The following is a 15,231-nucleotide window of genomic DNA, read 5'->3' as shown; positions in this document are numbered from 1 at the left end:
GCTTTCCTAGTGTTTTGTTCCTAGTTTGGATGTTCAGGGTTTTAGTTTTTTTTTTTGTTAGTTGTTTTTTATGGAAGATTCTCCCAGCAATAAAGCTGCTGCTTTAAAGTCACCTTTTGTGTTCGAGTCCTGTGTTTGGGTCCATCATCCTGCCTGCCACACAGCACCTGACATGACACCATGTCTCTGAGCTCAGTGTTCATTGGCCATTTGTTACTGACTGAATTTAAGTTTTTGTTCCACCCCTGAACGAGAGATCAGTCAGTTCCAGCCAATCAGCAGATGAGGAGAATATGTTCATACTGCTCCCCAAATACAGTGACTGTTTGGTTTTTACCTGTTTGGTTTGACATATTGTTAAATGAGATTAGAGCGTAATCCACTCATTCTGACCAAATGTTCACTTGATGTGGTTTGAAGCTGTTGGATGAACTTAATTCACCTTATTTCTTCCATCATTTTGAGCCACAATAACTTCATAAATAGAGGAGATATCTACATGACAAAAACATATGCATATACATTTCTGAAGAAAAGTTCAGGCATATTTCCAGTAAAGGACACATCAACTTGTGAGATTAGCAGCTGCTCAAAACAAGTCATATTTGAAAGGTGTTATTTTTGCCCAATGCAGACTCTTCTTCTAAGTATTGAACAAAAAAAATCAGGTGATTGTGAAGGGGTCAGCTGAGAGGCGTTGACTTATTTATTTCCACTGGTTATTGCTAATCTTCATCACATAAAGTTAAATTTTTATGCTTTTTTTATTGTCTGTATATAAGTTGTAGTCAACATAGAAAAAGGTTTCATTAGCAGGAAAATAACGAGAGCCGAGCAGCACTAATGACTCTTTTCATCCTTTTATCACTTATTTTTTCAATTAATCGATTAATCTCCTTATAAAAATGACCTCATGGGGTAATCCAATTTAGGCTTTATACCAACTTACTCCCCCACAAACAACAGACTTGTTTTCTTCTGTAAAGCTGATTAGCAACAGGAAAGTGGAAATTGGATTAACGAGGGAGAACTCGCACTGAACACAGACAAACATTTGTTTCCATCTCCATAGTGTTTCTAGGACTGTCGTTATATTGAACCCAAACATAGGTTCACCTGTCACCCACTCCAGGTCACTGGCAGTATTAAAGGGTTTAAGCCTTTAAGACCTACCATAGAACCAAGTCCGCCAGAGCTTATATTATATTTTTACCTGCTGTAGTGCCATTTTTTGGGAGCATTTCAAGTTGCTATACATCAATACAACCATTATAGCCCAGATTTTAATGATGTGTATGCATTAAGTGCATAGTAATTACATAAATTGCAAAAAAGTGCAATAAACTACAAAAAAATTGAAAATTATTTTTGTTTTTTTAACATATATTTCTAGTTAGAGAAATTTAAGAGGCTTATCCCTCAAAATTGTAAATACAAAAAAGTTGCACAAAATAGTTTCCTACCACAGGAAATTTATTTTGAGTGTCTTCATAATTTTATTTTTGAAATACACCAATTTTTATATACTGCAGGAAAAACGAAAATAAATATTATACTGCAAATTTGCAAAAAAGCAGCATATGCATCACAATAAACTATTTCCAGCAGTGCAATATGAGTCCTAAGCATCCCAGAAACGACACAGAAAGTCATAAAGTCAAAGATAACTTTTAAAAACACCAGTATAGGCTCATGAGGCCCTGATGGTAAAAAACCGAAAATGACATCACTTCCGGTTTTGGGCAGGTAATGGCGGACATGCGAAAGTTTGCGCTGATGGACGTAGGTAGTGTTACAAACAGCTGATCGGATCGGCAAAGCGTGTTTCGGAATATTATGTTTTTGTTGCTGCAAGCGCTTTTTATGCAGATTTTGCAAAACTATATGTGGAAGGAAACCGTGACCAAGGGCAAGCTGATGGCATAAGATGTAAGTACAACTCCTCCAGTTTCATATGCAAAAAAGAGAGAATTACAATAAAATGGTGGAACTTTAAGTATTTTCTAACTAAAATAACCACATGTGGTCATTTATGACCTCACACACTACTTTCTGGTGATGGAGTAATTTCTTAAACCGCACTAATGAACTTTGCTTAAACATTGTTTAAGCTTGTCCTAAATTTCAAAATATTTAATACTTTTTTTCTGTCTTTTTTCTCTCATTCATTATTATTACTGCTATTTTCTTTTATTTCCGTTTCTTCTTAATATAACTTCACACTTTCTATGTGCTCATGTAAAGCTGAGGAGCACAAGCCAAAGAATTTCATGGATAAATGAGGCTAAACTGTTGAACTGTACATGACAATAAAACTTGAAACATATTTATCACAATGTGTTTAGGTCAGTTTTTGTAACTTTTGCACATTTAGGTCACCAACAAAAAGACAATCCTTCGGAATGACACAGGTACTTGAGTATGATTGGGATTGATGGCACAGTGAGTGTGCTTGACCTAACGCTTCTTAGTTCATTTATCTTTATTTTATAATTATAATAATTAAAAAATAATGCTGAAGGGGGGGAGCACAGCTTTTTCATTCAGTTTTGTTTTGTCTGATCATTGGCCATATCACCTGCATGGAACAGCTGGCTCGTAAAACACTTTATGCTCTGCTTCTTCTTATAATTATTTTATTTAAAATTAGCCCTCTCCTAACAGCATTTGCACTGATGATCTGCATCCTGGCTACGTGAAGCTTTGGTCATGATTCAAATTAGCATTCGTTCTGAGATGTGTAGAAAAGGTGACATTGTTTACAAGGCTTCCATCCATGTCTCATAATTTAAACATTTCACTGTTGTAACACAGGCTTTTAGTTCAGATGTCAGTGTGTCATGAACACACCCGTGCTCAGACCTGATATTTCAGCCTGCTAACTCATGAGAATTATAAATATATAAAAACCCCAAACTCCTCAAATGTTCTTTCTACATTTAGGCTTTTTCCCTATTTCTTGGGAAATTTTGTTTGGAAGGTTTCTAACTGATTGAAGTGACCTGGAAGTATCTGAGTGGCAGCCACAATGAGAGCTGTTTAGTATTCTCCAAATACTACGGGAAAGAGCTTCAGTGCTTCCTTCATTACCCCCTTTTGGCAGAAGAATACTGGACCATCTGTTATGAAAGGAAATTTGATAATTTCACCCCATGATTCATATCATCCAAACATTCGTAAAAATGATCAACAAAACTGATCGTATACGTTTTAGTTATAGTGGTGTTTTCTACTTCATTCATAACCTGCTGATGGGTTTTGAATTTAAAGCAACAGGCTGTTAAACTCAAAGCATCCAATAATGGTCAATAATGGCCTTCCATAAAGAACAAATTTATGTAAACTTTATAAAGCCACATCATGTTAAATGATAAAAATGCATTTAAGGGTTGCTATAGTTCAGACTGCATTATTTATATTGGAAGGCTTTAAGATTATCGTGGATTAATTCTTACTTCAGGTCAGCTGGCATAAAGAGACAAAGAGAGTGAATTTCACGATCCTTCCAGCAGAAAGGAATAAATAAGTGTCATTTCCTTCATGTGCATGTTGGACATTTTTATTTCAGTATGGCAGACATCACCGTCAGCGTGTTTGTTGATCAGAAGTCTATCGCTGTGTGCACCACAGTTCTCTTTCACATCTTTCCTTGACCCCATGACCTTTTCCACTGAGGTCAAGGAAAAGTAATAAGTGAAGTGAGACAGAAGCTAATTTTTTGGACTATTTCACCGTACCAGTCGTCTCATCATAAATTTATGTGGAAACTCAAAAACAGTGGGCAAAATGGCCAAGCTAAGTTGAGTGTGTACTCAAAGTGAGAACAAGCCTGTTTGTTTATTCTCAAATTCACGATGGCAACAAATTCAGGCTTTCTACGTGCTGGCATTTATTATAGATGGCATTTAGTAAATATTTTCACTTATTTACTTAACAAATCTTTCCTCTTCAGGAAGATTTGCTGGAGCTGTATACAACACGTACGCAACATTTCATTTTTAGCTTTGTTGCTGGGTAAGAATAAAACTCCACTGAAGACCAAAGAAAAAAATAGTAGCGCAGAGCGATAGGAGAAAGAGCAGATGATTAGAAATTAATGACAAATAAATGAGAAATTGCTTGTCATTAAAAACAGCTAGGTGTTTCTTATTCATCAAGGCGTCAGCAGTCGACCGTCTTCAGACTCTCAGCCACTTTCTGCCTCCACCTTCTGACAGATTAGTTAATATGCATTAATGTTTTTCTGAAAACCTCGTCGTTTAATTTGCCGTGGAGTTACTGGAACGAGCAAGAGTGTTTTGTTGAGGCGAATCCATTAAACAGCACTCACTTCTACAGGTTGCTGCATATGAGTTATACGTACTTAAACCAATGTGTATTCTTTTTTCTACCTGTGTGATGAAAACAGGGACAGATGTTAAAGATCATCTACTTTTAGATGTAAAACTGCAAGAAACAAAAGAACAAAAACAACCAGATCTATAATTTCATGTTTTTAAAAAGCAAATCTGTCTCAGCTGTTTGTTCAATAGCTAGCAAGACACTGCGAGACAAACTGCACACAGTTTGTGTGTTTGCTGATGTTTGTTGAGCTGATAGAAATGTTGCAGTTGAAATGACCTGACACTTAAAAAATACGTAACTCCCCCCTTATGTTCGCTCCTCTTCAGTAGCGCTAGCTAGAGGCTGAAGTATCGCAACTGCAACGTACAGACATCTGCACTGTGACTCTGACTGTGGCACACGGTTTTGCCTCTTTCATCTTTTTTAATGCGACGTCTTCTGGTGATTAATACACGAACAGGACAGCCTTTCATGTGTTGCTGTTTAGGGCTAACGGTTTGATGTTTAATGCAAGATCTAAGAAGGAGAAAGTACAAATATTTGCTTAAAAGTGTAGGGAGTAATAGTAAATGTCAGAAAAATATCTCCTCAAGTAAAGTACAGATAACTGAAAATTTAAACAGTAAAGTAACAAAGTGTTTGTACTTATAAGAAGACACAGTACTTTATATGAATGATAAACCGTGAGTACAAATATTTACCATCAAAGCCTTCAGTGAAGACAGCGTCGCCCTAATAACCGGTTAATGGTCATTGATGCTTTGGTGACAGAGCCTCAATCCTTATTCTGCTTATTGTTAACGCTCCGGAGGTGACCACACAACATAACCCACCAAAGATTCACTATATTGACTATGTTTTCTCCTTTTGACTTTTTTATGTTGTTTATCCTAACAGTACAAACAGCAACATTAAGAACTGTAAGCACAAAATATCAGAAAACTCATATTTTACCAACCTGAATCATATTTATTCAACATAGCTGTCTCTCCATGCCCCCTGCAGTCAACAGCTACGGGTGATTGGTACATTTCTTCTATATTTCCTTTACATTGATCGATCCTTTGTTTTTGTTATTGTTGCTATCATTTGTTGAGTAATCGCACCCTTTTCTGTCTGGTGTCTTAAGTGAGAGAGAAGTAATCAAAAACGCAGAAATGGCTCGTTATCCTGTCGCTCCAGTGCCTGAAAACAAATTTTCTCAGCTAAAAGTGAAACGTCAGCAAGTTTTAAACTTCTTCTTTGTTTTCTAAAGTTGACACAGTGGTGGGAGTTAAGTCCTCCAGGTATGTGCAGCAGGTAAACTCAATTTAAATAATGACAGCACTGACGGTATGAGCTGCAGAGGCAGCTCTAAGTGAGGTTTGTTGTAATCACAATGTCAGATTAATAAAAGGTCATAACTGACTAATGTAAAACCAAAATCCTTTTCCCTGGGGAAGTGGACACTAACAGTAATTACATTCATAGAGGCGCCCACTCCTCTCTGTACTCAGCTTGCACACCTGGAACAGTTTCTGTGTTCCTGTATATGCAAAGGGACTGTAAGTTGTACTTAAATATTTGGTCATTTGTGAACTGACCCAAGTGAAATATCTACATTCTAAAAATACAAAGTAGAATTCATACAAAACCTAAGGCGCTGTTTTAAAGTCATGTTGGGAATTTCCAGTGTATCTATCCCCCCTCTCAGGGGGATAGATAGGGAGGGAGAACGCCTCAAAACATTACTACCATTATATCATCCCTCTCAGTCTGCTATCTAAAGTCTTACCAGCTGGATTCAGTTTGACTTTGATCGTGGACTCAGAACATGTGAAGATGCTTCTTTGGCAGTTAAACACACTTATCCTTGATGTCCCCGCTGAAGATTATAACTGATGTCCTTCACAGCCGAAGGAGAGCAAATTAAGCTCTCCGGAAATCATTTGCTAATTTGAAGGCATGCGTTTTTTAACTGAAGGAATGTGATAAGTATAATGAGTTTTGAAATTAGTAATTTGAGGGAATGATTCATAATTTCAAGGTGAAATTACTGTGGAACTCCTGATCAGAAACTGTCCCTTTAATAGTTTAGGGGCTCGGTAGATTTTATATATTTCTACTATTAAAAAGAGGAAGGTTGATACGGGGTTTAGTTTATTCATTACACATGGATTTGCACTAAATGATTTTTTAAGCTGCAACATCTGGTCATTTAACCCATATAAACTACAATCTGCTGCTCATTTCTGTGTTTAAGGTGTTTAGGTTGACATTATGCTTTGTGCATTATGTTGGTTTTACTATTAGGAAGCTCAAAAATAAAAGCAGCTTTGAGAGATTTCAACAAACGTACGACAAAGTGGATTTTACTGGGTTAAATGCAGTTAATGGGGGTAAATAAGACCACAAATATTGTGTGATATATATATTTATACAATTTCTTTTCTCTGTGTCTGTCTCATCTGGTTATGTTTCTCTCTAAAGTTGAATTTCTTTGTATGCCTGAACTGAAAGAGTACAGGACTGACTGACTGACGGGCTGAGGGTAGAGTAAAGCATTTTAAAATGACAGGAAATTGAAAAAAAAATGTAATGAAAATGGCAAAAAAAAAAAGAAGAAAAACTAAAAGGAGACAGTAAAGAAAACAATCAGTCAAATCTGACTAAACATGTTAGGAATACAAAAAAATACTTTTTAACTGAGGGTACTTTTCTTTTTTATTTTCATTTGTCATCCCATGAGCTCGGGATTTCTTTTACTGCTTTGTGTTTTGTGTTCCTGTTTTTTCATCTTCCATCAGTTACAGAAATTAAAGTTTCAGACAACACTGCTGTAGTGCTTCCCTCAGATCAAATCAAATCAAATTTTAATCAAACCAAGTTAATGCAGTCGCCAGCAGGGCATTAAACAGTTTGAAACACTCATTTTAATGCAGCAGACTAAGCAGCACAACAGCCCACAAAGCCTCATTCCTCAGCTACACGCCAAACACAAAGTAAGTGTGTGCTAAATGCACAGCAACTATAGGAGTGCTGTTACTGGGTTTGTCAGTACAGAACAAAAGGTTGGAAGATTATCTCAGAAGACAAACACAAAGCAGTTTCCACTGGATTTGTTTCAGGAAGGACAAACTTGTAATAAAAAAATCATTAAAAAGAGGTCTGGAGCCTGGACATCCTAGTAAAGTCTCCTGGCACACCAGACTTGGAGGACACCCCAGAATAGAGCCCTTATCAGGCTTGGGAATACCTCGGGATCCCCCAGGTGGAACGGGACAGTGTTGTCGGGAATACCCTGCTTAGCTTGTTGCAACTCTGAGAAGATAGTGATGGGGAGAAATTACATTTTTATTACGGCGATTTTACAGAACAAACAAAGGTACACAGTTTAATTATGTTGTTATGGCGTAGTCAAAATAACTGATCCAAGAAGATTTGTAGGAAATGACAATAAAATAGTGAGCTCTTCTGTGAGGACTGAAAAAAAAAATCTGTCACTTCACTATCTGGGAGATAAGTGCAGCTGTGAACATGCTGCTGTCAGCTTTTGTTCAAAGTTTAAGATCTGAAGATTGAAGCTTTTTTCAACTGCAAAGTCCTGATTCAGCGAGAAGGGTGGCCGTCCCGTCAGAAGAGCATCGCTGATCGTCGGGTACCATAGCAAGAAAAAAGGAAGTAAGTGAAGATGAAAATACAGACGATTTATATATTTTGCATGCACTTTTTTCCCTGTCTTTGAACACGCTCGCCGCTCAGCGAGCACGATAGCTCTGCCGCCGCCAGCCAGCTTAATAAGAAGCTCCGTTGTGGTTTGACACTGCTGGAGCTTCTGGACCGATAAGAACCAGAGATCTAAAAAAGTGTGAGAAAAGCAGAAGCAACGATAGATAGACAAGAGAAGGGGGGTAGACAAGAGTTTTAATGCTTATGCCAGCAGGTTGAAAAATTATTATCGTGCTGCCTGGTTGTGACGGTGTGTATGAAGGCCTGACAGCAGCCAGCGGCTCTGCTCATTAATAAGGAGAAAAACTGAGTATATGTGAGAGTGTTAAGACTGTACTGTTGTCAACTAAATCCTGACATGCCCTTTACCATCTGACTGCAGGCAGAGCAGTAAACTCAGAACTTCTGTCATATTTGAATATTTCATCACATTTTGCTGTTCTGCATCAGCCTCTGCTTCACAGCTGGCCAAGTCAGTTTCTACATTACATCTTTTTGCATATCCTTTTTTACTAAAATAACCTTATTTTTAGTTAAATGTCATACTATTTCACAATGAGGTATGGTCACGTTTAACGAAGAACGAGAACGCCTTCCTTTTTTTGCCCCTTTTTTCAGACCACCAGCAACAAAGACTTTTATCAGCTGTCCTGCAGAGAGAACGAGACAATTATTCATTAATGAATCTGCACACAAACACAACAATTTCTGTTTTATTTCCAGACAAAAATGTGAAATAAGAAAAGCAAATAGACTCAATTATCAAGTTTCAGGTTTTTCTTACCACATGCTGATGAGAATTCAGCAAATATGTGAATGAAATGTCTCTTAAACCTGGAAATTCATAATGACATTTGTTAGGGAAAATATTCTAAAACACTTCTTCAGTAAAGACTCAGAGAAGAGAAACACACAGAACTTCTTGCTAGCAAGGGCAGCCTCCAGACTGAGACTCGCACTAAGAAACTGCCCCAATCTTTATTTATACTTCAGTAGGTGTGTGTGTGTGTGTGTGTGTGTGTGTGTGTGTGTGTGTGTGTGTGTGTGTGTGTGTGTGTGTGTGTGTGTGTGTGTGTCCTGCTGATCAAAGGGTCATGAGAGCACAAAAGGTACATCCTTGGTCAGGAAAGGGGGTAGTCTCCCCCACCCTAGATAACATGGTGAGGAAGTCCAGCAGTTCATCTATATGTAAAGAAGCACTTAAACTAAAACAGACATAGCTACGTTAATCCTGCCGTAAAACAATAAAACAAGGTATGAGCTCTCATGCTCCCAGACGTGGGGGTGCATTCCTGGGATGCACCCCAAGCCTGCAGCCTGTTAGAGATCACACACAACTAATTATATGCCTCTAAGTATACATGGTTGAATATTTCCTAATACAAATAACTACATGCAGTATTCTACCATATGCAAACTTATATCACTAAAAGATTATACTGACTACTAAATACAATTTTCCATTGACATCATTCATATTGATGGAGTTGGCACTAATACACTTGATTTTCTATCTCATTTCAAAGTATAAGTAAAATTAGTCTTAATCTAATTACAGCATACGTGTGAGCTATGTCCCCCAATGGCAACAAGGGAATACCGATATAGAGTAGAAAATGTTCCTTACCCTACAGTCACGTCATCAGGTTAATTATGTTCGCTGAGAATTTATCATGTAATTTGACTTAGTTTCAATTAAAATCCCACCTCCTAAATGTTCCCATTTCCCGTCTTCTTTGGCTGATCTGAAATGTATTATTTAATTCCTCCGAGCGCCTGTTTTTCTGTGTCCAGAGGAGATGTGAAGGTTTTTTTACTGTTTGCTGGGCAGGCAACACTCAGGGCTCCGAGTGAATAGCTAATCCACCAGCTATAAAGGTCTGGGTAACCTTTCTAACACAATTTCACAAAAGACTGCTCTGTTTGTTCTGCTTGTAGAAATAAAGCTAATTACAAAAACCCGCCCAAACGTCTTGACCTTTCCCTCTGGGTAATTACGGCTTCTCATTTATTTTCTTACCCCCCCCCCCCCCATGTGTTCATCTTGACGGCGGTCTCATCTGTCCCTGCTCTCCTCCTTCATCAACTGGACAGTGAGAAAAAAAACAGCCAAAAGGGACATCTAAAGTTTAATTTCATCTTTCTCTGAATGTGAAAGCAGTCTGTCCTCTGTGAACATTTACTCCATGAAGGTCACACGCAGTCTGATTCTGAAGAACAGTAAAACTGCTGCTGTGGCCTGAATGTATTGTAGAGCTCTTCTGAGTTTTGAGTATGTCCGCAGACCAGAATCTCTTATTCTTTGAGTGTCGTCCTCCCCTCAGCCTCAACCGTCTGTGGCAGATGGTTCAGACCTGGTTCTGCCGGAGGCTTCTTCCTGTTAAAAGGGAGTTTTTCCATCACACCGTTGCCACGTGTTTTCTCACAGGGGGTTGCTTGATTGTCGAGGTTTCTCTGTATTATTGTGCAGTCTTTACCTTACAATACAAAGTGCTTTGGGGTGACTGCTGTTTTGATTTGGTGCTATATAAAAAAAAGTTTTGTACATGATAAAAAAAATGTTGTTGTCGCAAATAAAAGAAATCTATTCACATGACTCGCTTGCTTAAATTGTAAGAAGAAGGCAATTTACATATTAATGATCAAGAAACTGATCTCACAGCCCATTGTTCATTCAGTGGTGCTGGTTTCAGTCATAATGCAAATGTACTGTTTATAAGATTTGGGAAACCTGCAGTCAGCTGAGACTGAAGAAGTCACCTGGATGAGTGACGAAACTTTTCTCCTACAGAAAACGCTACATCTAGATGAACAGAATCAACCTTTTTGGAAATAATGTAAGAAATAAGTAACAGGAAATGTGTAAAAAAAAATGCACAGTTGCACAGTTTCCCAGACTGTCCTGTCATGATAAAACAGTTTTTGTTAATTCACAGAAATGCAACTGCCATCAACTAAAATTTCAAAAGCAGATTGTGGAAAAAACAAACAAGCTTTTCTATGATTTAATTGTTTACCTGTTACTTAGTTACTTTGGTGTCATATTTAAGGCCACTGGGAAGTTCTCTATCAGCAGCAAAAGCCAGTCCAAAATTCCTAAATATATGCCCTCTTTGATGTTTTCCAAAACTGGCCGGTGGGCCAGACCGGAGTCTTTACAGGGCTGATTCTGCCAATTTAAAATCACCAATTAATTAACCGAGGCCAGAGGGGCGCGATATGGCAGCCTCGCTTCTGTCAGTCTGCCCCAGGGCAGCTGTGGCTACAACCGTAGCTTGCCTCTACCAGTGAGTGAATGAATAGTGTCATTGTAAAGCGCTTTGAGTGCCTTGAAAAGCGCTGTATAAATCCAATCCATTATTATTAAGTGTTATGTTGCTGGCCTGTGGGAGGAAGCCGAGTACCTGGCAAGAAGCCATGCAGAACATATAAAACCCATACAGAAAAGCCCCCGCCATATGGGGGATTTGACCCCTGGACCTTCCTGCTGTGAAGAAACAGTGCTCAGCACCACACCACCATGTTGCCCCATAACTCATTTCTATTTAGGTTAAATATTTTTTATATTTTATATTTTTTAGGTAACACGGCCCCCGTCCCGGAAAGTGCTTACGTGCAGGCAGCAAGTCAGGCTTTTGCTGGAAAAAATGAAACACTCTAAGTAAAATACTACTTGCACCTTATTCATGGGTCGTGTTATAAAGTGTTTGAGTAATCCCTTTTACAGTCCGGTTTTACAGCAAAACTTCAGAAAACACAGCTGCAGAGTTTTAATGTTAAGCGTGTAAACATTATATTACAGAACTGCTACAGTTTCTATTAATAGAAGAGAAACATTTTTGTATGAAAAAGCAGCATTTTTGATGTGACCAGGTATCATCAGATAAATATATGTGTGAAATTGGAACAATCCAAACGTATATGAAAGTTCAGTAATTATTATTTGATCTTCTTAGATTAAGAGACGTCTGTGTCTGCATGTATACAGCGTACAGTGCCTCAGAGTTTAGAGACCAACAGGATCTAATCACAACTTTTTCACACCTGCAGTTGTAAAATAACTGAACATGGGTTCTTTGCATTAAAGTGAGGTAATGAAGGTTGAATGTCACAAAAGCCAAATGCTGAGTGGCTCCCCTTAATATACAGTACACTCCTGCTAGTCCTGTTTTTTTCTTTTTCTAAATTAGCCAAAGATGGCTGGCACACACTCACTACTCATGTGAAGAAAGATTTTTTATTATTTTTACATTTTAGATTTTTTGTTAGTTTCCCTACCACTTGAAAATAAAAATAATATATTTTTTTCATATGTGTATTAGCCCTCATCTTCTCCAAACCGCCCATTATCAGTCACCAGACAGCAGCAGGACTGCTGACCAGCTAGCCAATAAACTCAGGTCGTACTGCAGAAACTAGACAGCTGCTCTGAGTGTCTTTAGCCGGGGAGTGTAAAGAGCAGTAGCTCTAAAATTACCAAGTGCAGACAACTTTACTTACACAAGGAGAATCAGCAGGACATCTCTCATTTTAAAAGAAATCTACTCATGTCTTAAAGGAAATCAGCTTTTGCTTTCTTGAGCTGAAAGTCCCACCAGTGCTCTTGTCTGAATTACAAACAATTCCTAAAACAAATCATGTGGTGCAAATAAAACACTGAACATAATTGAAATTCACCAAATGTTCAGCGAACGCCTTGAAGTTCGACATCAGTGATGTTGCTGCCTGCTGGTGGTTCCAGGGTTGCTCCAGTTTGTTTTTCTACATGCAAGTCCACCCTCAGAAGATTGACTCCACATCGCCAACTGAAAGTTCTCCACTTTACTCTGATTTTTAATTACTTTTGTCGTGCTTTTATTCTATGTCCCCATGGGGCATGTATTGCTTTACTGGTGTTTAATATTCCACTTCTTTTATCCCTTATCAGCAGTTTAGACTTTTTATTCACACTCTGTTGTGCTTTTATTTTAAATCAAAGCTTGTTTGTTAGTGCTGGAAAGAAATGGAAACCCAAAGCAGACCCAAGAAGCAAAGCTGGCTCTTTACTGGCAGATGAGATAAATTGCTCCAGAGCTAAAAAGAACAAAATATATATTTATACATATCAAACATGGAGGTAAAAGGAGTCAGTGCGTGCATGTGACGAGAAACGGGGTTGATTGGGAAACGTGGATCAGCTGGATCGGCAGGTGAAGGCTCAGGTTGAAATGTTGATGGAGGATTTAAAACAAACGGAAGAACTTCATTTCAGGTTTGGTCTGAAAAAAGAAACACAAACAGCATGAAGCAGCATTCCCGCTGTGCAGGAAATTAACAATTAACAAAAGCTGTTAGCATTAATAAAGTGAGTTCTACAGCAGCTCAGAAAAAACATTGCAGCGACTCTAAATTTGGTTCACATGTTGATATAAAACAGGATTATTCAGTGATTTTAATGACAAGAAACTCCACGTGTTTGGATCCATGTTACCATGTAGTTTACATTTCATCTGATTGTGGGGTGACTTTCATCATTCCATGGGAAAATTGGCTCCTGAGCTTCACCTCTGAAACATCAGAGACGTGAATGAGCTGCAGCTGCATGAAAACACAGTAATAAACTGAACTGTCCCACAAGATTTAAAGTGAACACGAGCTGATCAGACAGGAAACAAGAAGCTCTCAGACAACACAAACCTCCAACAGGGCAGCTCAGTCGCTGGACAGTGTTCAGTGTCATGCCAACTGTATTGTATCTTCTACATATTCATTTTGTTTACTTGGTCTTTTCAAACATACTTTAATGAGTTTGTAGTGCAGTAAAACTAATGTGTTTTGAAAGAAAGGCAGGCGTGAATAACCCATAGTCCAGTCTCATCTCCCGAACAAAGGCAGCAGAATTTTCAGTAGTTTTAAAGATAAAAGACATTTTATGAAAGTTTGACCTTGTTTGGCCTTAAAGAAGTCAGAGGCCCAGCATCATATTTATTTATCCATCATTCCCTACATCCCTACATATCATATATGTCAATACAAACAACATGGTTTAAAATCGCTCTTCTTTCACTTTGACCTTCAGATCAATCTATTGACCTTGAAGGAGAGGTCAGATGTCAAACGTGACATGATATTTTAAATCTTTATATAGAACTTCATGATTTATTGGCTTGGAAAGTATGATTCAATATATATTAAGTCGACCTTGACGGATGGAAGCCAAATGTTCATGGACTCCACCAATGTGACTCCACCCAAAACTTTTCCAGCTGTCATGTTTGCAGACAGAATGACACGCTAACGCTACCAAACAGAGAATCTCCTTGGCAGAAGTAATAATCACAATCAAGTGACGTGTCAACATGTCCAATATTTATTATTATTACCCCATAGCAGTTTTTCGGTTTTATTTTTTAAGCTGTTCCAACTTTAACTTTTTCTTAATTTCTAGAAGTTCACCTGCTGACCTTCATCTCCTTCACTCTTACATATGAAAGTAGTGATAACCCTGTAAGTACAGTTCCTGTTTGCTTGCAGAAATGGGGCATAATTTATGGGTCGACAAGACCTCAAAGCATATTGAATATGTTTTATTGACAAATAACATTATGAAAATATGAACAGACTGCGCAGCTGCTAAAATCTACTGTATGTTTTGCAGCATAACAAAGCACAGAGCATACTGTATATTACACAGCTGCAAATGTAACTAAAACACTCAGTACTGATGCACTGTAATGTGCGTATCATCGGACAGCACAGACGTACAAACCCAGCGGACAAAAGGTCTGATTTTTGTGGGCCGGGCCTCACAGTCGACAGATTCCTTCATCTGCATCTCTGCTGGGGTTCAACATCTGGCAGGAGTCCAGAGTCCAAACACAGAGCGTGATGGAAACCAACCTGTCTGCTGGAACAGGCAACTCACACAAGAGAGCTGGACCCTGCAGCAAGCCAGAGAGGAGAGGTCAAAGGTCAAAATCAGGATGTGTGTGCTGGAGTGTGTGTGTGAGGGTTTGAAGAGAGTCAAACGTTTGGTTTCTCGCTCTTCTTCATCTGCTCCCATGATGATTTTCCTCCATATTCCTCTTCCTTTCTCCTTTTTCTGCCCATCTCTTGCAGTTTTCTTACTTTTTTTTTTTTTATTTAAGCTTTGACACATTTTTTCTGTGTTTTTCTGTATTTGTTTTGTTTTTTCAGAGT

The 15,231-nt window shown here is 38.3% G+C and overlaps 1 long non-coding RNA gene across 1 annotated transcript; it reads right to left on the bottom strand.

The window, feature by feature from the left end:
- Positions 1–8,516: 8,516 nt before the first annotated feature.
- Positions 8,517–10,229, bottom strand: LOC146677041 (uncharacterized). The gene is made up of 3 exons (XR_014907347.1): positions 9,760–10,229; positions 8,837–8,886; positions 8,517–8,702 (listed from the first exon to the last, which is right to left on the bottom strand). It is a non-coding gene; the product is annotated as an uncharacterized LOC146677041 (long non-coding RNA).
- Between the last annotated feature and the right edge of the window lie 5,002 nt (positions 10,230–15,231).

This window comes from Rhamphochromis longiceps, linkage group LG2 (genome assembly GCF_057381845.1).
Source record: "Rhamphochromis longiceps isolate RC_006_pf linkage group LG2, R_longiceps_female_GT1.1, whole genome shotgun sequence".
In the NCBI taxonomy this organism is placed as follows: domain Eukaryota; kingdom Metazoa; phylum Chordata; class Actinopteri; order Cichliformes; family Cichlidae; genus Rhamphochromis; species Rhamphochromis longiceps.
This window is presented reverse-complemented; position numbering and strand designations above follow the sequence as displayed.